This window comes from Sorex fumeus, unplaced genomic scaffold (genome assembly GCF_029834395.1).
Source record: "Sorex fumeus unplaced genomic scaffold, SorFum_2.1 ptg000032l, whole genome shotgun sequence".
Lineage (NCBI taxonomy): Eukaryota > Metazoa > Chordata > Mammalia > Eulipotyphla > Soricidae > Sorex > Sorex fumeus.
Window position 1 is genome coordinate 15,172,360 of NW_026606089.1, and position 23,919 is coordinate 15,196,278.

Sequence of the window (23,919 nt, forward strand, 5' to 3'; positions counted from 1 at the left end):
AAAACATGCCAAATTAAAAAAAATTAATGTAGACTGATGATTCAATACAGCATTAATTGAAATATGAAACCTTACACATTGAAATAGATTGAAATGGGATGCAATGAATGACTTTTAAATGAAATGATCCCAACTAAACATGAAATTAAAAAAATACTTATTGGAGATTCAAAAAAAATGTTTGGGGGCTGGGAGATGGCTCAAAGGACTAGAATCATGCTTGGCACAAGGGCGTACCAGGTTTGAGCCCTGACACCGTATGGTCCCCTTCACCACCCGCCCCAGAAAAGCCCCCAACCTCCCTCCACCTATATCCCCCACCAGTCTTGGTCTCCACGAGGCTCACAGGTCACCTGTAACCTTTGCCCTAGTTAAACACCCACCTGGTTGGAGGAAAGTGAAATTTTCCTTGAACCACAAGAGTGGCAGAAACTCAAAGCCACGTTTCCGAGCTGTGGCCCAATTCTCGCCATCGCGTACAAGGTTGGCTATGCTCTGTGCTGTTCTGGCTAGGGTCACAGCCAGGTAGAAACCGATTTCCTGGGACAGCAGGTGGGAAGACCTGAGAGGAAGCAGGTGGATGCTCACCTCCGGTGCTCCGCCCCTTTCCAAGGAGGAAGGCGTGACCTGCTGCTCCTGCCCAGGAAGAGGTCCCCGCCTCTCCTGCCCCCACCAGTCTGGTCTCAGGCAAGGCCGCTGACCAGCCCTCCCCAGCCCAAGAGCCTACGGGTAATGAATGCAAAGTAATGCTGTCTCCCCCTCAGCCCGTGCTTCTGCGGGCGCGCAGGAAGCACGGTGCACTTTATTTAAATTCCACGACCTTTGCAAACATACCTCCAGATTTCGTTCCGTGGCAGAGGGAAATGTGAAAACCCATGTGAGTTGCAGGAGGAAAACGTGAGATCTGCCGTTCTCCACCGTCACACGTGCGCACGCACACACACACTCACACACACATGCACACGCACACACGTTTGTCTCTGCCCTGCCAGGCCACAATGCATAGGAGGTTTTTTTTGCCCAGAGTGCAGGTGGGCGGGGGGGGGGGCGATGCCTGGACCACCAGGAGCTCCTGTTTCCCCGTCTCAGAGAGGGGAGGAATAAGATGCAGAACCCAAGAATTGGTGCAAAGTTGAAATCGAACAAGGGCGTCACCCACAGTTAGTGCTGGGTTTTAGGGATGGTGGTGGTGGTGGTGTGTGTGTGTGTGTGGGGGGGGGGGGGTTGTGCATATAATGAGGAGAACAAGACTTACAGGAAGCAGTAAGCAGGGAAGGATGGTTAACTAGGACCTGTGGGCCTAGCAGGGTTGAGTAAAGTTTCATGGTTGCTTTTTTTTTTCCTTAAATTTTTATTAGCAAAACACCATGAGGTACACTTGTAGACTTACAAATTTTTGTGCTTGGTTTTCAGTTATACAATGATCAAGTACCCATCCCTCCACCAGTGCCCATTTCCCACCACCACGAATCCCAGCATCCCTCCCAACTCTCATTCCCTCATCCCACCCTGCCTCTGTGGCTGGGCATTCCCTTTTGTTCTCTCTCTCGTTTTGGGTGCTGTGGTTTGCAAAAGAGGCATTGAGTGGCAATCATGTTCGGTCTATAGTCTACTTTCAGCATGCATCTCCCATCCTGAGAGCATCCTCCCAACACCCTTTATTTGGTGCTCCCTTCTCTATCTGAGCTGCCCTTTCCCCTAGAATGCCCGGCTGGCCTCTAAGCCATGGAGTAATCCTCTTTTGTTCTCTCTCCTTTTGAGTGCTGTGGTTTGCAAAAGAGACATTGACTGGCAATCTTGTTCGGTCTATAGTCTACTCTCATCACGCTTTTCCCATCCTGAGAGGAACCTCCCAACACCCTTTTTTCGGTGCTCCCTTCTCTATCTGAGCTACGTGCGTAAAGTCTCATGTTACCACCCATGGTGGTTTCTGCTTTTCAGAATATACTTGGCTGGTGACTGAGAAAATTTGCTATTTGCTCTTCTCTTTGCAGAGGAAAAACAAACCGTGATGACCTCAGCTCCCATGGAACCGAACAGAGCTGGGTTCATGACTATGGAGCCAGTCGCTTCGCTTCTCTGAGCCTCTCTTTTCCTTTCTGTACAATGGGGGTAATAATAGAGCCTTCCTGTGAAGAAGCTGTGTGAACAGAAGAAAGGAGATCGGAGGGTTTCTGGGGTCAGTGCCTTTTCTCCACACATCCCAGGGCTCCTGGCTCCACCTTCTGAATGTTGCTTTCTCTCCCAAGACTCAGTGCCTGACTCTAGCACACAGCTTGGCACGTGGGGCAGGAGCCTGGACCAAACCCGGGAACTTGCACAAACAGCTTCTTTCCCCAGCACTGTGCTCTGCCTCCTGTCCAGAGGCACGTACTGATCGGTTTGATGAGGCCAAGCCAGGGAGCAACTAGTCTGGGCCCCAACGTGATGGAGGCCACACTTCCCGGGAGAAACTGGGGTCTTCAGGACAGAAGCTGAGTCTGAGGGAGGAGGCGCCCCTCTGGGCCTCGCCTCGCTCACTATCAGGCCTCTCACCCTCTGTTCCAGTCAGTGGGGTTCCCCTGGAGGCACCGAGCATGCACCCCTTCCTGCCTCTCTCCTGGATTCCTCTCACCTCACCTTGCCAACCCCAATTCACTGCTTCATGTACTACTGTGCCTCCCTGCCTGGGGGATCCTATCTGGGGCCCCTCTCCTGCCTGTTCCCATTCCCTAAGACCCCCTCCTCAAGCAGCTGAAACCCAACATTTTCCCATTTGCTGCTGTTCCACGAGGACCGACTCTTGATGTTTGTTGAATGACTAAAGGACAGCATGGCTGACAGAATGACGCTGACGGAGATCTCAGAGAGGTTGGCAACGGGCATGGTGGCGAGCAAACGGGGTGCCTGGGTGGGGAACACTGCTCCTTGTCTTTGCTTCCCATGGCCACTCCCCTCACCATCAGGGCCAGGGGCTTTGGTAGAAAAATTCAGGAGACCCAGCTTCATGGGTCAACCCCAACACAGACTCCTCGTAACGCAGGTGGAAAGCACATTTATAGGCGAAGCACCTCCAAGAAAGGGGGCTCTTTGGGGCTGGAGCGATAGCACAGCGGGTAGGGCATTTGTCTTGCATGTGGCCGACCAGGGTTCGAGTCCCACCATCCCATATGGTCCCCCGAGCACCGCCAGGAGTAATTTCTGAGTGTAGAGCTTGGAGTAAACCCTGTGCATCACCGGGTGTGGCCCAAAAAGCAAAAAAAAAAAAAAAAAAGGACCTCTTTATTTATTATTTTTTTATTAGTGAAACACCATGAGGTACAGTTGTAGATTTACAAATTTTTGTGCTTGGATTTCGATTCAACAATGATCAAATACCCATCCCTTCACCAGTGCCCATTTCCCACCACCACGGATCCCAGTATCCCTCCCACCCCCATCCCCCCCCATCCCACCCTGCCTCTGTGGCAGGGCATTCCCCTTTGTTCTCTCTCTCTCCTTTTGGGTGCAGTGGTTTGCAAAAGAGGCATTGAGTGGCAATCATGTTTGGTCTATAGTCTACTTTCAGCATGCTTCTCCCATCCTGGGAGGATCCTCCAAACACCCTTTATTTGGTGCTCCCTTCTCTATCTGAGCTGCCGTTTCCCCTAGAATGCCCGGCTGGCCTCTAAGCCATGGAGTAATCCTCCCGGTACTGATCTCGGCTATTCTTGGGTATTAATCTCCTATTCTGTTACTCCATGTCCCCCAGATGAATGCAATCAAAAAGGGACCCCTTTAACCCCCCCCCAAATCTTTCTGTCTGTGACTCCCAGATAGTAGAGGCAAAGACGGATCCCAGAGATGCTGCATCTCTAGCTTTCCACCACACAGGAGGAAAGTTGATGCTGTCCACGGTTTGGGTTCAAGCAGCTGCTCTGAGAGGCTGGTTGAACCCCCTGCATCTCAGTGATACGCTGCACTGCGCCCCACGATCCACCTCAAGGGAGAGATTAACACTGGGGAAATTTCCTACATCTTGGCTCCTGTGGGGCGGGGGCCCATTTGGAACCTGGGGAAGGTCCCTCTGGCCCCTTCTCCAGTGCAGTCCATCAGCTGCCCATTGTCTAACCGGGAGCCTCACCAGAGCTGTTCTGGAATTCAGGTCACATGAGCTGGAATGTTCTGTTCAATTTCCAGCCGGACCCGTCTCCCCACAGGCTCCCAACAGGCCCAGCAAAACGGAAACCAGGGAGACCAAAGACTTTTATCAAAGGATCAACACTGGCGAGGCTGGGAGGCTGTGAAGGCAAATCAAAGGCAAATGCAGAGGAAACGCTTTGTGGAAAGAAGGGCGGGGGGGGGGGGGGGGGGGGAGAATCTCCTCGTTCTAGCAAGCACAAGAGCAGATCCGTGGAAGGTAATTGACTTGGAGTGGCGCACGGCCATGGAAACGGTGTGGTGCATGTCTTCCTGCTGAAAAAAACGGGGCCGAAGGGAAGGTAGACAGGTAGACAAGAGGAGAACAAGCAACTTGTCAGGCGGCAGGAGCCAAAAGGTTGCTTCTCACTCATCTCTCGAAGTATTTGGGTGACCCAAGAAAAAGACTCCAGCCGCACCTAGGATGCGAAAGGGCTAGCATAAAGAGAGATTTATTTTTTTTTTCATTTTTCCCAATAATTTTTATTTTATTTTATTTTTATTGGTGAGACATCATGAGGTACAGTTGTAGACTTACAGATTTTTGTGCTTGGGTTTCAGTTATACAATGATCAAGTACTCATCCCTCCACTAGTGCCCATTTCCCACCACCACGGATCCCAGTATCCCTCCCACCCCGCGTCCCCCCCCCCCCCATCCCACCCTGCCTCTGTGGGCATTCCCTTTGGTTCTCTCTCTCCTTTTGGGTGTTGTGGTCTGCAAAAGAGGCAGTGGGTGACAATCATGTTTGGTCCATAGTCTACTTTCAGCATGCTTCTCCCACCCTGGGAGGATCCTCCCAACACCTTTTATCTGGTGCTCCCTTCTCTCTCTGAGCTGCCTTTTCCCCTAGCATGTGTGGCTGACCTCCAAGCCATGGAGCAAAATTCCTGGTGCTAAGAGAGATTTATTCTTTATTCTGTCTCTGGATCGATCATTTTATAGCTCTCCATTCACCTACCATCCTTACACCCATCCATCCATCCATCACCCATTTTTCCAATCTGCTGTCCTAATGTTCTTACATATATCAGTTTTCCCCCCTTTATCAGAATTTATATTGGATATTTTAATCTATAGATTAGCTCTATATAGAATCTAATATATGTAGCGTAGCAATATTATATACATGCACTGTAGCACTGTCCTTCCATTGTTCATCGATTTGCTCGAGCGGGAACCAGTAATGTCTCCATTGTGAGACTTATTGTTACTTCCTTTTTTTTTTTGGCATATCAAATACGCCACAGGGAGCTTGCCAGGCTCTGTCATGCGGGCAGAATACTCTCGGTAGCTTGCCAGGCTCTCCAAGAGGGACGGAGGAATTGAACCCGGATTGGCCACATGCAAGGCAAACGCCCAACCTGCTCCAGTCCATTATATACATATGTACTATATGTATGCCCAAAACAGTAACAATAACGGGTCTCATTCGCCTGACCCTGAAAGAGCCTCCAATACAGTAGCGTTGGGAAAGAAAAGTAAGGAGAAGCTGCTAAAATCACAGGGCTGCGATTCTCAAAAAATTAGAAATTGAGCTCCCATTTGACCCAGCAATACCACTCCTGGAAATATATCCCAGAGAGGCAAAAAAGTATAGTCAAAGTGACATCTGCACTTGTTTGTTCATTGCAGCACTGTTTACAATAGCCAGAAACTGGAAGAAACCTGAATGCCCAAGAACAGATGACTGGTTAAAGAAACTTTGGTACATCTACACAATGGACTACCATGTAGCTGTTAGAAAAGATGAAATCATGAAATTTATATACAAGTGGTACAACATGGAAAGTATCATGCTAAGCGAAATGAGTCAGAAAGAGAGGGACAGACATAGAAAGATTGCATTCATCTGGGGAACATAAAGTAGCAAAATAGGAGACTAACACCCAAGAATAGCCGAGATAAATATCAGGAGGTTTATTCCATGGCTTGGAGGCCAGCCGCACATGCTAGGGGAAAAGAGAGCTCATACAGAGAAGGGAGCACCAAATAAAGGATGTTGGGAGGATCCTCCCAGGATGGGAGAAGCATGCTGAAAGTAGACTATAGACCGAACATGATTGCCTCTCAATGCCTCTTTTGCAAACCACAGCACCCAAAAGGAGAGAGAGAACAAAAGGGAATGCCCTGCCACAGAGGCAGGGTGGGAAGGGGAATGGGGGGTGGGAGGGATACTGAGATCCGTGGTGGTGGGAAATGGGCACTGGTGGAGGGATGGGTATTTGATCATTGTATAACTGAAACCCAAGTGCAAAAATTTGTAAGTCTACAACTGTACCTCATGATGTTTCACTAATAAAAATTAAAAAAAAAACTCAGGGCTGGGGTGAATGGAGACGTTACTGGCGCAAGCTTGAGTAGATCGACGAACAATGGGATGACAGTGATACAGTGATACTGTGATATGCTCTAGAGAAAAGGCTAGAGAAAGTGTCTCTTAGACATTTGGGGAGAGACAGGACAGGAGATCTGACCCCACTGAAACCATTTTCTAGAGAATCGCCATGAGCTGCTTTATGCTAGACTGACGAGGCATGCAGGAAGTGGGGTCACCATGGAAGCCGATATGAGACCTCCAGATGTGCCTAAAGGGTGGGGAGAAATGGGAACGATCAGGGAAGGGCCTCTGGGAAAAGGCAGGGACTGTGTAAGCTCACACAAGAGGGGTGCAGCACACACACAGCGGCAGTGGCTCTATCTCTCCCGCCGCGCACGTTCGGTAGTTTCACCCTTCTCCCACCCCAGAGAAGTCGATGGCGATGGTCAGGCGGAGGAAGGAATGAGGGCCAGGCTGGTAGGTATTAGTCATAGTTTATTCTGATTCTCTCTTCATCTGTCTCTCCTCCTTCTGTCTCTCTGCTTCTCCATGCCCAATCTACAGTCTCATTATATCTCTCTCCAAGAGGAATTGGGGAAACAATTACACATAGGTGCGGTCACAATCAATAGGGGTAGAAATCTTAGCCTCAGGGAAGACCGCTCCTAGGACAGATCCTTCCTCAGCAGGAGGACCCACCCTAGAGCATAATCCCATGGGCGTGCCTCTCCTCTCCTTGTCCGACAAGCATATAAGACTATAATATAAATCATTTTGTATGGATACAGTAAGAAATATCTTAAACTTATAGAATTACTCTCCTAGGGCCATCTCGATCTCAGACTACGGTGCTCAGGCCAGATAGTCTTTCCCACCCCTAGCAGGATCCTAGTCTCATCGTTACCTTAGATCATGACAGCATTTGTCCATGATCAAACTCTTAACTTATAGTTAAGAATCGTGGCACTTTGGCCTGGCCCATTTCGCTGCCAGGGTAGCTCGCCGCTTGCCCTGGGTCCATTCAGTTCCTCGTCGGGACCCTGCTTTTGGGGTGTTAGGAACTAAGGGCAACTGAGGTTTAAGTCGAGAGAGCAGATGCCCGGGAGTGAATAATATTCAAGGCCAATCAAATCCTAAGTTACAAAGCATAATGTTAACGGTCTTTCTGTATCTATACAAAAAGGATATTACTTTAAAGTAAACTGTTCATAAGGCATAAGGAGAGGAGAAAGGCAATATTTCACTCATACATATAAAATCATAGATTTCTGGGAAACTGATCTTACAAATTAACAAAGTCTGATTAAGGGGAAAGCTGATTAACTGGGTGGGAAGGAGAGCATAGGGAAGACTGTTTACAGATAAACACAATGGAAGTGGAAGTGCTTCAGGAGCACTGTGATGGGTGTAACCAGATTAATGGGTGTAACCAGATAAAACCTAAGCTTCTTGTAGAGGGACAAAGCAATGTTACCCAACAGGGACTATATACAAAGGACTTTGGACTATAATTTAGGATCAACATCAATACTCTCTGACACTGTCACTTTGTGCAGTAACAAACATGTCACTTTCCATAACGATCTGAGTGTCCTCATGCATCAAATCAACGCAGCATTTCTCAAAATACATATCACAGAAGACTTGTCCATCACAGCACCCTGTCAAAGAAAGGTTGCATGGTCAACCTGGACATACGAGTTAAGTACATAGAATCTTCCTCTCTCAAGAATGAACACTACATTTTAAGGCTGAATAAAGGCTCCAAAAAGTCCTGTAGTTTTTTTTTTAAAAAGAAATGAAGAAATTAACTGGAGAGTTAGTATAACAGGTTGGGTGCTTGCGTTGCATGTTGCTTACCTGGGTTCAATCCCTGGAGGTCCACATGATTCCCTGAGCTCAACCAGGAGTCACCCCTGAGCATAGAGCCAGGAGTAAGTCCTGACCACCCAAGGTGTGGTCTAAAAACCAAACCAAATGAACAAATGAAAGAATTGAATTCCACTTCCTAAACTTCTTTGATAATATAGGTTTTGAAAGTAGAATTCTAGAACTCCATAGGATTCCTTTTGCAAAAAATCAGAAATAGCTGTTATCAAAATATCTTCACGATCACAACCATCCTGTTGTTCATTGATTGCCTCGAGCAGGCCCCAGTAACGTCTCCTTCGTCCTAGCCCTGCGATTTTTTAAAAAGTGCCATATTCAAGGCTCTTTCAGGGTTAGGAGAATGAGACCCATCATTGTTACTGGTATTTGTCATATTGGGTATGCCACGGGGAGTTTGCCATACTCTGCTGTGTGGGCAGGTTACATTCGGTAGCCTGCCAGTTTGTCCAAAGTAAGAATAAGATTTGCTTTCAGGAACTGGGTTTTATAGTCTCTGGGTCTTGGCTGTTGATGGGATTACACGGCGCCAGGGGGCCAGTTGGTGGGTGTGACCCCTGCCTACTGGAATATGGAGGATCTGGGTGGAGGATGCTCAGCCCCAATCCGAGCAGGCTTGGAGGTCTCAGCCCCGGGACCCGCATGCCTTTGTTCCTCTGCCGGAACCTTCATGAGTGTGGAGAGTGGGCTCAGCATGGTCGTGGCTGCTTCTGGAGGTCTTCAGCTTCCGGAGCCCTGGTTGGGGTGGGGAGGGAAACTCAACCCGCTCCCCTCCAAGGGGCCCCGGCGAGGACAGTCAGACGCGGGGGCTGGAGACTCAAAATATCTTATATGTATATATTGCATTTTATTAAAATGTTTATAAGGTCCAGACTGTTTCTCACATGTCTGAGAAACTCCTTGTCTCTGACAGTTCTTCCATTCCTTCCATCCTTTGCTTCCTCCTTCCCTTCCTTGTTTCAGTGTTTTTGTGACATCTATACCAGAATTCATCAATCATAAAACACGAGGAAACTGGAAGTCTAGAGAGATATGTTCTCCCCAAGGTCAGAGTTAGAAAAGCTAGAGTTAGGGACCAGAATGAAGAGCCTGGGAAAGGCTAGAGAGACAACAAGGAAAGGCCAGGGGTGGCCCTTACGTACTCAGAAGGGATCATGAGCATCACTTAGCAGAGGACAGAGAGGGGCAACATGAATTGTCCTAACTGGCCTAGTGTGGAACAACAGGGAGTGGCGGGAACTGAGGCACTATAGAGAAGCGAGTTCTTCGAGGTCAGGGAAGCCATTTCTCAGCCCCAACTGATGGTTATTGTAAGGAAACCTACAATCTAATGATTTCTCATTTTTTCCCCTAAAATCTAGACTTAGAACCTGGTAATTTCTTATTTTCCCCCTAAAAACCTAGACCTAGATTTCAGGGGGAGAAGGCCCTCCCGTTGATCGTCGATTTGCTCGAGCGGGCCCAGTAACGTCTCCATTGGAGACTTTGTTGTTACTGTGTCTGGCATATCGAATACTCTCGGTAGCTTGCCGGGCTCTCCGAGAGGGGCGGAGGAATCGAACTCGGGTCGGCCATGTTGGCCGCTTGTAAGGCGAACGCCCTACCCGCTGTGCTATCGCTCCAGCCCTAGATTTAAAAACAACTTTTCCCCACAGGAAACTAAAGATAGTTTGGGTTTTTTTTTTTGAGGGGGGGTCACACCTGACAATGCTTAGGGGTTACTCCTTACTCTGCACTCAAGAATTACTCCTGGCAGTTCTTTGGGGACCATATGGGATGCACTGGGATCAAACCCGAGTTGGCTGTATGCAAGACAAGCACCGTCTCCATTATACTCTCTCCAGCCCCTATATATCTAGATTTTAAAGTGAAATTTCCAGATAATTGTTGGCCACAAGTTTAGGGATTTTTTTTAACAAGAACCTCAACAAATTCTGATTTGGACTGAGGAGGAACTATTTAGAACTCCCCCCCCACCCACACACACCCAATGAATATGTCTTCCACACACACACACAATGAGAATGTTTTTAATTCTCAGCAACTGCCACCTCTCATTAGACTTACTTATTCAGTCATCTGGTCTCCCCTGCCTCACATGAATGGCCCTGTAAGCCCCTTGAGGGGAGAAATTAAGACACCGCCCTTTAGAACCAGCGTGGGGACACAGAAAGGGTGTGCCAGTGTTTATTGAACCAATATTCACAGGCCCTCCTTCTACTGTAGCTGGAAAATAAATATATAATAGCTTTTAATTAAAAAGAAACAAGATGAAATATGCATGAGATTCCTATTCTTTGACGGAAGTGAGCGTGGTTAGGAGAAAGATTTTCAAATTACATTTACCAGGGATGCTCCCGACAGACTGGCAAAGTTTTCTGGGCAGGAGGTCTTGGCTGGGGAGCGCTTCTTCTCAGCTCTGCATTGCAGAGAAGCCTCCCAGGGTCTAGATAATTCTCCGGGAACAAGAGGACCACTTGTTCAAACAGGGGACCATCCCTCCCCAGCTGTAGAGATGTACCACCGATCCAGACGCATTCTTGCTAGGTTCGCCTTGCTGCCTTCTTTTTTATTATTGCTCTCAGATATTGACCCCTGCCCCCTATTCCTCCCTGAGAACAATATCATAGTATTGATTACAAACTGCCTTCAAGAAGAGAAGTTCAGGGCCGGAGCCCAAAGACCTGATCAGAGTCAATTTGAGTGACCTTCAGCCAGAGTCCCGAGCTTCTCTGAATCTCAGTTTCATGTTCTGCATCGGTGGGATGAGCTGTCGTGCTTATCTTGTGGCTTTGCTGCTGAGAGGTGAGGCAGCGCCATGCAAAGGCATGACCCGGAATAGAGGCTGCGTAAGTGACAGCCATCAACTTCTAGGGGTGTGGTGTCCAAACTTCTTCATCCCAGGATTTCTTTCCAAATTAAAGCAGGATTTTCCTAGAGCCTTGGGAAGTGACAAGGGAGAGAGATTCAGGTGTGAATAGGGAGATGAACTGGGTCTCTCCAGCTCCCAGGCTTGTCTTCCCGCACCTGTTAGGGACTGGAAGGAACATGGGCTGAGTGTCCTGGATCTCAGCCGTCTCCTTTCTGGTGTGAGTTGGGGGGAGTCCCAGTTAGAGATGGGACTCCCTGGAGACCCCGCATTAGGTATTCAAGGGACATGGCACTTGGCCCAGCAAGTTGGCTTCTTCAGTGTGGTGGTGCTATGAGGTCACATATGGAGGGGACATAAAGGGTTGGGGAGATGACTCAAAGGGTGGAGTGCTTGCTGTCATGTGGGATGTGAAACTTTGTCACATCCTGGTTCACAGAGCCAGGAACAAACTCTGAGCACTGAGCTGGGAATAATCCTTGAGCATGACTAGCTGTGGTCCCCAAACTAAACCAAACCAAACCAAACCAAACCAAACCAAACCAAACCAAACCAAACCAAGCCAAATGATTGGAAGTGGAAAGTCTTGACTTTGGTGCCCCTCTTGCCTGGTTGACATTCCGCTTTTCTCCCGCTGCCTGTGTGCCTGTGATTGAGTGACCTCCCCTCTGTGAAACTCAATTTCCCTCTCAGTCAGAGCGACACCATGTTGAGTATAGATAAGTCAAAGAGTCCTGATAAGACATAAATAGCACACCTAATAACACCTTGCAGTCCTGCGGTGTTATTAATAGTATTAATATTAATAATATTATGTGATCTGAAGAGAAACCAGAGTATTGGGCTGGAGCAATAGCACAGTGGGTAAGGCCTTTGCCTTGCAAGCGGCCAATATGGCCGACCTGAGTTCGATTTCTCCACCCCTCTCGGAGAGCCCGGCAAGCTACTGAGAGTATCTCGCCCGCACGGCAGAGCCTGGAAAGCTCCCCGTGACGTATTCAATATGCCAAACACAGTAACAACAAGTCTCACAATGGAGACGTTACTGGGCCCACTCGAGCAAATCGATGAATAACTGGAGGACCATGACCGTTTGGGCTGGAGCGATAGCACAGCGGTGGGGCGTTTGCCTTGCACGCAGCCAACATGGCAAACCCGAGTTCGATTCCTCCGCCCCTCTCAGAGAGCCTGGCAAGCTACTGAGAGTATCTCGCCCTCACGGCAGAGCCTGGCAATCTCCCTGTGACGTATTCGATATGCCAGACACAGTAACAACAAAGTCTCCAATGGAGACGTTACTGGGCCCGCTCGAGCAAATCGATGAACAATGGGAGGGCCTTTACTTTACTTTACTAATATTATGCGATCTGAAGAGAAACCAGAGTATTGGGCTGGAGCAATAGCACAGCGGGTAGGGCGTTCGCCTTGCATGCAGCCAACACGGCCGACCCGAGTTCGATTCCTCTGCCCCTCTCGGAGAACCTAGTATCTTGCCCGCAGGGCAAAGCCTGGCAAGCTACCCATGATGTATTCGATATGCCAAACACAGTAACAAGTCTCACAATGTTACTGGGCCCACTTGAGCAAATCGATGAACAACGGGAGGACAGTGACAGTGACAGTGATTAATAATATTAATAATAACACACACGGCTCCTAATTTCTGGTGTCCCAAGACCACTTCTAGAAATCATTGTAGCCAATTTACATAAAAACTACACAAAAGCTCTCCACAGCTTTAATGGAGTGGTGACAATTCCTCCTATTGCCGAGACACACGGAGATGTGCACATCCCAAGGTGGTGTGGGTAACAGAATGGCAAGGGAAGGCTAGAGTTGATCTTCTGGCCAAGGTCTACTAGCCTGTCATCCTCTGAGCTTTGTTTAGCTTTTGCTTTGCAGTCACATCGCTAACACCTCCCAACTCTGTGCTTGGGGCTGTTCCCAGTGGTGCTTGGGGGACCAGGAGGTGCTGGGACTTGAACCAGAGTCTCCAACATGCAAAGCTCCTGCCTGTTGAACATCTTCCTGGCCCCAAATATTTGACAGTCCTGTTTCTTTTTGGGTGGAGGTACAACCATTCACGGGCTACTTCTGCCTCTTCGATATGACTTCACTCTCACCAGGGCTTGGGAGACCATGGTTGCATGGGATGGAAATGACCTTCTGCCCTAGTATCACCTTCGAGTTACTCTCTCTTATCTCCCTGGGTTGACATACTTTCCAGAAAACGACCCTGGGTTATAAGTGTCTTATCCATGGCGCATGGACACACTCCTAACCCTCTGATCATGCCAGGCATTGCTAATCAATCCCCATGGGTCTTTCCCATCGAACTTCAAGAGGCATCCTTCCCCAGCTGGACAGCTCACTTGCATGAGTTTGGGCCCGGGCCCAGGAGCAGAACTCTTTGCCTCCATCCTGCCGCAATCATGATCCCAGGAACCCAGCTGCTGGGCTCAGCACACAGCACACAGCGGTCCATGAGGGTTGGGTCTGTGACATTTTCCTTATTCTCTGGCTTGGTGCCCAGGGGTACCTGAGAAAAGGGACAATTCATTTATTTATGTATATTTGCTTTTTGGGTCACACCTGGAGATGCCCAGGGACTACTCTTGGCTTTGAACTCAGGAATTACTCCTGGCAGTGCTCAGGGGACCATATGGGATACCAGGGATTGAATCTGGGGTTGGCCGCGTGCAAGACAAATTCTTCTGTACTGTTCTACAGCTCTGGAGCAATAGTTAGAGGAGCAGCTCTAAAAAAAAAAAATACAATCAATTTGTGCTGAAATGTCCTTTATCTTGGTGTTGAATCACATAATTAGGAGTCCTTCCCAATAAGATTTAATACTCCCTCCTGTATTAGGGGCCTTTTTTTCCCATACCCTCCCTGCTGGAAGCTGCCATTAATTTTCTTGCACTTAAATTAGATGCTGATGAGAGTCTTCTAGTCCCAAATGGGTCCTTTGGACGACTTATGCCTCTCTGGGGCATAAACATTTGGGTGAGAAGAAAAGAGAATCATTCATGATGATCTCTGGAGCATAGGTTTGAAATGCTGTATTGTAATAGATCATAGATATGTTTATAGCATACTTTGATATATTATTAAATGTAAATTAACGGCGACATCATTCCCAGACACCCACCACCCTGCCCCCAATAACTCGCAGATCAAACCAAACGGGCACAGTTTCCTTTGGGTTAGCCGGGTCTGTTCTAGGGCTGGCTTTGTTAGATGTTGGTGTGCGTACAGGACCAGCTGAGACACACACTTTTGGGTTGGTGGTGGCTGTTCCCACCTCTTCCTTCCCTGGTAACTCACTTTATTTTCCATCATTTCTATTGTCTGGTTGGAAGGGGTATGAGACCCACTGAGGCTTAAATGAGCTGAGTGACTGGTTCTGCCACAGCTCAAACAGGGCCTGTCACTTTCCTGAAGGACAGACACCCCCTTCCACACACCTCCAGTCTGGGTATGTAATATGTGTCTGTGGATAGAGAGTCATGTACACACAGACACACACACACACACGCACACACGCACATACACATACACAAATTCATGCAAGCAGACCCACAGAGAGAGAGAGAGAGAGAGAGAGAGAGAGAGAGAGAGAGAGAGAGAGAATCATTAAAAGCATTCCTTTGTGTTTAATCTTACAATTCTTAATCTTCAACCTCCTGTACACCTCCTTGGCAAAACCTCCACTGGGTTTTAATTCAAGTTTCATCTTGGTTGGTTAAATTTCAATTTACCCACAGAGTTGGGTCAATTGAAAACATGAAAGAATCCTTTTTACTGTTACACTATTTTTTGAGGGGGCGGGTGTCAATTTTGAACCATACCCTGTGGTGTTACTCAAAAGTAACTCAAGAGTATTCCTGGCATGGTGCTCAGGGATCACTCCCAGTGGTGCTTGAGGGACCATATAGTAACAAGGATCCAACCCAGGGTTCCTGTGTGCAAAGCCTGAGCCCCCGTCTTCTGGGCATTCTCTCCAGCCCCCTCACTCCAGCTCTCACACAGTCTGCATCTCTCCCTCACAGTCCTAGTGCAGAGTTCTGCTCCTCACTGCGAGACTATGCCTCTGTCTCTCTCCATCTTCCGACTCCTAGAATGTGAGGATTTGCCAAGTCAGTCTTTGATGGATGACTTAGTGATGTCGCTTTGTTTCCCCCAAGGAAGCAGGAAGGGGCCTCCCTCCTACTCCAGGGTGAAAGCACCTCCTCTTTCCCATGGAAAGGGGAGGTGTTGCCAGGCCCTCTGAGGAGCCCCGGAGAAGGGTGCCTCAGCACCCCAGGACACCTATCACCTCTACGGCAACTCCTCATCACTCCTCATCTTCCCCATCATTTAAATCTACACCCAGTAAACCTACTCTAAGAGTCCCATCCCCAAAAAACCCAAAAAAGGAAAATAACAACCGCCAAATATCTTCCCTTACCCCACAGATTACTGCAACCACTGAGAATGGTTGAACCACTCCCACCGTCACGGTTACAGTCCTCCCGTTGTTCATCGATTTTGCTCGAGCGGGCCCAGTAACGTCTCCATCATGAGACTTGTTGTTATTGTGTTTGGCATACCGAATATGTCACAGGTAGTTTGCCAGAACCACTCCCAGCAACTTTTAAATCTCCTGGAGGGCAGTGTCAGTTATAGTCACTGTGTCCAGCATGGCAGCCCCAGAATGATCCTTAGCACTGGATGCCTGTTGACCACCTTCACTTTCTTCCCTCACATCTCTTTCCTCACTGGCAACCATAAATTGTTGCTATGACTTTTGTTTTTTTGGATTCCATCAGCAAGTGGGTTCATGTAGTGATTTACCTTTGTCTGGCAGATTTCACACCGTTTTTAAGGTCCATTCATATTATTATAACAGGAAGTAGGTGTTCCATTCATATATAAACATGTAGATATTATAATACTTCACTGTCACTGTCCTCCCGTTGGTCATCAATTTGCTCAAGCGGGCCCAGTAACGTCTCCATTGTGACAATTGTTACTGTGTTTGGCATATCGAATACACCACGGGGAGCTTGCCAGGCTCTGCCGTGCGGGCGAGATACTCTCGGTAGCTTGCCGGGCTCTCCGAGAGGGGCGGAGGAATCGAACTCGGGTCGGCCATGTTGGCTGTGTTCAAGGCAACACCCTACCCGCTGTGCTATAGCTCCAACCCGATGTTATAATATATACACACTAAATAATAATATGACTATTTTAATTTGTTTGGGGGGGACACCCAGCGGTGTTTGGGACTTACTCCTGGCTCTATGCTCAGGGATCATGCCTGGTGCTGCTTGGACGGCCATATCTGGTGCTGGGGATTGAACCAGGGTCATTCACATGCAAGGTAAGCACCTTATCCCCTGCACTATGTCTCTGTACTATGTTTCTGCCCTATGCCACTTTATTTATTCATTTATCCATTGATGGACATGTGTTGTTGCTGTGTCTTGGTTACTGTACGTAATGAACATGGGGTGCAGATATATCTTTGGGCTAGTGATTTTATTTCCTTTGGATATATACCGAGAAGCGGGACTCCTGGTTCATATAGTCATTCTGCTTCTGATTTGCCAAGGTCATGCCATGCTGCTTTCTATCACGGCTGCACCATTTCCAACTCCTCCCCACAGCACACACAGTTGCCTTTTCTCGGCATCCTTCCCACCATGCAGTTCTTAACTTCTTGATGATACGGGTCAGCCCCCATGCAAGGCAAGCATTTTAACATACCTGCTGGTCATTTGAGTGTCTTAGTTGGAAAAAGACCTACTTGGATTGTTGGCATTCTCCCCCACCTTTGATGGGAGAGTCTGAGATTATGGGTTACACCCAGCAATGATCAGAGCTTCCTCCTGGCTTTGTGCTCAGAAATCACTTTGGCAGTGCTCTGGGGACCATAATGGGGTCTGGGGGTGGGGAGCTAATCTGGGTTGGCCCTGTGCAAAGCAAGTACCCTACCTGCTGCACTATTTCTCCAGGCTCAGCTTCACTATTTTTTTTGTTGTTGTTGTTGTATGGTAAAGGTAAAGGCCCTCCCGTTGATCGTCGATTTGCTCGAGCGGGCCCAGTAACGTCTCCATTGGAGACTTTGTTGTTACTGTGTCTGGCATATCGAATACTCTCGGTAGCTTGCCGGGCTCTCCGAGAGGGGCGGAGGAATCGAACTCGGGTCGGCCATGTTGGCTGCGTGCAAGGCAGACGCCCTACCCGCTGTGCTGTACGGGAAAATGTCTTTGTTATACTAATAGCCTCTTATCAGATATCTGGTTTGCAAATATTCCCTCCTTTACCCCAGAACTTCAATTGTGGTAGCCTTTCCATTGCCCTGCTTGCTTCTACTTCTGTCCCTCCTGTCCATTTTCCACACAGCAGTCTGAAAGATTCTTCAGAAATGAAGAATGAAATCAGGCCCTGAGACCTCTTGACTTGAAATCTTCTCATGAATTCTTACCTCCCTTAGCGTCAATACCGAAGTTCTTGCCAGGGACTTCCCAGCCTGTTTGTCACCAGCCTCGGCCTCCTCTCTCTTGCTGGTTCCCTGGTGCATGATCATCCCCTAGTCATGAGCTCTTCTCGTGATTCCTGGAACAGGGCCGCCACAGTTCTGCAGTGGTCTTGCACTGGTACTTGCCTCTTCTGGGGATGTCTTCCCCCATGTGTGTTCATGATTCACATTTCCACTTCGTTTGGGCTCCTCTTCAATCTCTTCTCATCAGAAAGACATTTGTCGACAATATTATGTAAAATGTTGGGGCTGGAGTGATAGCACAGAGGGTAGGGCGTTTGCCTTGCACGCAGCCAACATGGCCAACCCGAGTTCGATTCCTCCACCCCTCTCAGAGAGCCCGGCAAGCTGCCGAGAGTATCTCGCCCGCACGGCAGAGCCTGGCAAGCTCCCTGTGATGTATTCGATATGCCACACACAGTAACAACAAAGTCTCCAATGGAGACGTTACTGGGCCCACTTGAGCAAATCGATGATCAACAGGAGGGCCTTTACTTTTTTTTACTTTTGTTATGTAAAATGTTAGGACTGTATACACACACACACACACACACACACACACACACACACACACACACATGTACTGCCACAAGAGATGGGAGTTGCTGAGAAAATCCTACATTCCTTGCCTTGCCTCCTAGTGGGCAGATTTGACGGGTTCTTTGAGTCCCTCAAAGGATTTCCCGGATCATTAAATCCCAGTTGTCCACAGATGAGCCTACTCAGTGAGATGAATTGAACTGTTTTGACCTTCTTCCTTAGATTATCTAAATTTCCCATACCCTAATGGTATTTTCTGGATCATATGGTAATGATGAGCCTAAATAAATGACCGCCACTCTGAATCTTTTATTCAGGATTTCCTTTTAGAGAAAACCACACAAAGACATTATGCATTTACCAATTGTGCTCATAGGACATGATACATATATACCAAGTTATTTCCTTTTCTGTCTATTTCTTCCGACTAGGATGCAGGTCCCAGAGGATATACTATGCTCACCTCTTAGGAGAGCTAACAGGCTCTCAGCAAGTAATAGTTTGGTTCATCAACATATCTGACAAGTAATTATTGAACGCTTATCCTGTGCCATGTATTCTTTTAATTCTTAGTGAGGTAGGGGTGAGTTCTTATTTATAAGGACCCCACTGGATGGATGAATGGATGGATGATTGGATAAGTGCGTGGATAGATAGATGGATGGGTGAACGGAAAGATGAATGGGTGGGTGGGTGGAGAGTTGGGTGGATGGAAAGATGCATGCATGGATGAATGGGTAGATGGGTAGGTGGATGATAGAAGGATGGATAGAGGATGGGTGGGTAGATGGATGGGTCGAGGGACGGATGCATGCGTGAATGGATTGATGGGTGGGTGGCTGGGTAGATGGGTGGGTGAACGCATGAATGAATGCATGGAGAACAGATGGGTGGCAAAGGGAAGAAGCAAACAGGACATACACTAATCAATACCATGCAACATTTGAACACTAAGAAGACACAAGCATCATATATTTCTTATCTATAGCTTCTTGTGACTTGTATTTTCTTCTTTCATTTTTTGACTTCTACCTTTTACATTAGTCATGTCCTCTGTCACTGTCACTGTCACTGTCCTCCCGTTGTTCATCGATTTGCTCGAGTGGGTCCAGTAACGTTTCCATTGTGACACTTGTTCCTGTGCTTGGCATATCGAATACGTCAAGGGTAGCTTGCCAGGCTTTGCCGTGCGGGCAAGATACTCTCGGTACCTTGCTGGGCTCTCTGAGAGGGGTGGAGGAATCACCTCACTTTTTTTTTTTAATCCCGAAATATCTGTGTCCTTCCTTAGTTCTTATACCTGTCCATAATCATTTTAGACTTAAACCCACAACCTTAATCCCTGTGCCCTCTGACCCGGAGGCTATTCTTCTGTTCTAATGTTTTCAAGGCAATTTTTCTCCAGCCCTACATGCAATGGTATCTCTCCTCCCCAACCCTGCTGACTCCCTGTCACTGTCACTGTCCTCCCGTTGTTCATCTATTTGCTCGAGTGGGCCCAGTAACGTCTCCATTGTGACACTTGTTACTGTGTTTGGCATATCGAATATGTCAAGGGTAGCTTGCCAGGCTCTGCCATGCGGGTGAGATACTCTCGGTACCTTACTGGGCTCTCCAAGAGGGGCGGAGGAATCATCTCACCTTTTTTTTTTTTTAATCCCAAGATATCTGTGTCCTTCCTTAGTTCTTTTTTTTTTTTTTTTTTTTTTTTTTTTTGTGTCACACCCGGCAATGCACAGGGGTTACTCCTGGCTCTGCGGTCAGGAATTACCCGTGGCGGTGCTCAGGGGCCCATATGGGATGCTGGGAATTGAACCCGGGTTGGCTGCATGCAAGGCAAATGCCATACCTGCTGTGCTATTGCTCCAGCCCCTTTCCTTAGTTCTTATACCTGTCCATAGTCATTTTAGACTTAATCCCCCAACTTTAATCCCCGTGCCCTCTGACCTGGAGGCTATTCTTCTGTTCTAATGTTTTCAAGGCAATTTTTCTCCAACCCTATATGCAACAGTATCTCTCTTCCCCAACTCTGCTGACTCCCTGTCACTGTCACTGTCCTCCCGTTGTTCATCGATTTGCTCAAGCGGGCCCACTAACGTCTCCATTGTGAGATTTGTTGTTACTGTGTTTGGCATATCAAATATGTCACGGGTAGCTTTCCAGGCTTTGCCGTGAGGGTGAGATACTCTCGGTAGCCTGCTGGGCTCTCCAAGAGGGGTGGAGGAATTGAACCCGGGTTGGTCGGGTTAGCCATGCACAAAGCAAACATCCTACCACTGTGCTATCGCTCCAGCTGACTCCCTATTTTGAGTTAAGCATAGATATGAATAGCACAGCTGAAGTTCCCAGGAAATTCAGCTGTTCTATTCATGGTAAAAGTAGGAGAGGGGCTAGAACAATAGTACATCAAGTAGGACACTTGCCTTGCATTCATCTGATCTGGGTTCCAGCCTCAGCATCCCATATGGTCCCCTGAGCACCACCAGGGTTGATCCTTGGGCACAGAGTTGGGAGTAGTTCTGAGCATGACTATAAGTGGAACCAAAGCAAAGAAACAAACAGAAGAACACACACACACACACACACACACACACAAAATCCTGGAGAGGTGGTGGTTGAATCTTTCGATTCTGACTTCAGACGAGGCTCAGATCAAGACCTGCCTCTTCCTTGTGATTTACTTTGGGCTGACAACTTCATCTCTTTGGGACTCGTTGACGCTTTTGTCAAAAAGGCATAATAATACCACTCCTCTCTCAGCATATAGAGGAATCCCAGGGGATTATAAGGATAAAGGAGATATGTGACCTAGGGAAAGTGTCTTCACCTCTCTGGCTTTCTTTATATAAGTCCTACCTTGGAAGTGAACGTGAGTACCTCATCTGGCTGTTGCGAGGTTTACAAGAAATCATGCATATAAAATGCTTGGCTTGGAGCCAGGTGCAGGGCCAGTGTTTAATGGATTCTTCTCATTATTATTTTTATAAAGCTATTGAGCTCAAAATTCATAGTGCAATAACAGTCAACACACACACACACACACACACACACACACACACATACACACACACACACAGAGATCAAGTCTCTGGAACATCAAGCTGCTTCAACGCATTTCCAGGGCACGGGCCATTCAATCTCACCTGGCTGTGTTGCCTCAATGGTGTTGAGCATCCTTGATTCTTCCTTGAAAGCTCCGCTTCTTAACTGGCCCCTGAGCAGTAAGGCACATTTTCTCTGTTCTCAGGAAGGCAGCTGCCCGGAAGTCCAGGGTAAAACATGAAAGTCGCCCTCTTCATACTTATCCCGCCTGGGATCTTCAAGAGGGCAGCACACCGCCCTTTTATCTTCATCTGCAGATGAATGTAAAACACAGTGCTCAGGGGATGATGGATGGGAAAGGCTACGGATCCCATCAGCTCCTCTCGGGAAGGTGGAGGCCCCCTTTGGTGAAGGCAAATACATCATCCACGGGCCCTCGGGAAGGGCGGCATTTCAGCCGGGAGGTGGGAGCAGAAAACTGCTGCTCTTTCACCATAATTAGAGCTATTTAATCTTTAAATATTTTTTTTTGTCGTTTAGCATGTCATGTGTAAAAATAGCCAAGATCTATTTAGCCAGTTAAAGGATAACGATAACACGCATGCCTGTGTGTGCGCCGGTCGGCTCCTGAAACAGAAATTCTTAATAATTTAGAAGCTCCTCAGAGAAATCCTGGCTCTTAGTTTTGTGTTGGTCCTTTTCTTGCTTGTGAAGGAGCATTTTATGTCATCTTGGGTGCATTGCTAGATTATGACGATAATGATGATGACGGTGACGAAAAAGACAAAAGCGAGAACAGGGACTACCAGAGGGCTTGCCTCACACTTCTTACACATTAATTCTTTTCATCTTCACAGCAGCTCTTTGAGGTAGAGACCATAGCTGTGATTATCTTTCTTCAGTGAAGAAGCTTAGGCAAAGAAAGGTTAGGTAACTCTGCTCAGAGGGAGAGAGGATTCCCTCTGAACTCAGGCCCACAGTTACTAGGCTACTGTTTCTCAACAGAGCATTGAATTGTGCTGTTTTCACACTGGATGTACATGGTCTCAGATGTGTTTTGTTGTTGTTGTTTCGGAGGCTATGCCCAGTGGTGCTCAGGGACCACTCCTGGTGGTACTTGGTAGATCATATGGGGTGCCAGGGATCAAACCCAGGTAGGCCACGTGGAAGGCAAGTACCCTGCCTGCAGTATTATCTGTCTGGCTCCTATATGGCCTCATAGGCTATGCATTCTCTGGGATTTATTTCTTTGACGTGATATTAATTTTCTGAGCTGCATTGATCTTAATGCAGGTAGGCATGTTTTATTTATTTTCGCAGCTGTCTGGTACTCCAGAAAATCCTCAATTTCTTCTTCTTTTTAATTTTTTTTGGAACGGGATGTAGTTTGGGGGCCGTACTATGTCTTGTTCAGGGGCTATTCCTGGCTCTATGCTCAGGAACAGCCCCTGGTTAGTGCTCAGGAGAATTCTATCCTTTCTGTTAGTGGAACTGGTTCTTTCCCGTTTCTCCTTTAAGCTCTGCAACATCTCACCGCCTAGAATATTATCTTCTTGGCTGGATGGACAGAGAGAACAGGCTTTGGCAGGTCCAAGTTGGCAACGGTAAAGAAAAAAAAAGTGTAACCTGGAGCCATCTGACAACCCAGCTCCAATTTTTTCTTACTCTCTGCTGAGACTTCAGTTGCTGAGCACAGACAGACTTGAGAATTTGCACCAGTGGCGCTACTTTTAGTTCCTCCCTTCCCAAGGAGGAAGTGCTCTAAGGAGTTCACTCTCAGCCCTCTGGCAGCAGCCATAAGTATGATGTAAATGACAATGGGATCAAGGAGGTATGCCTGACCTTGGGATTGCTGAGAGTACAGAGCAGAGATGGACGTTCAGGCCAATCTGTCCTGTGTGCTGTGGGTCTCCCAGGAGGAAAAACACCCTGAAGGGGTCTAGAAGCACCTAAAAAGGTAAGTAAAACCAGGGGGAAGGCTTCCTGAGGAGAAATGAGCCTTGATGACAGAATAGGAGTTTTCCTGTTAGATGGGGAAGGGCATTTTGGATGGGGAATAGAACAGAGCACAAACTTAAATGGAAAAATCATGGCCGGGCTCAGAGCACAGGGAGAAGATGGGGTGGTTGACATGTTTACTGTGGGGAAGAGCAGATGCTGGGACAGGAATTCCCCAGAAGCACTAAGGTATATGGACACAGTCTGTGGGCCATGGAGATGCTTACCACTGGGGCTTCAAGGGATGAGGGTGAATGGAAGGGCCCTCATCAGAGCAGCTGCCTTCTGTCCAGTGTGGAAGATGGCCTTGGGAGAGGCTCTTGACTCCCCTTTTGAGAGTGGAGACAGAGATTCCACAGTGGCAAGTGCAGAGGGTCTCCGAGTGAACTCCCGATTCCAACTTATGGTTTCTTTCCTTCCCAAGAACACTTTCGTTCCTGTGTTCCCAGCCCATTTGCTGTCAGAGCTAGGGGGAAAGATTTAAACGCTCTGGGTTGCAGGTTCTCCATCTGTAAAATGAGCATAATAAAAGCTAATAATATAAGGGGATTTATGACAATTGAATGCACTCATACATGTAAA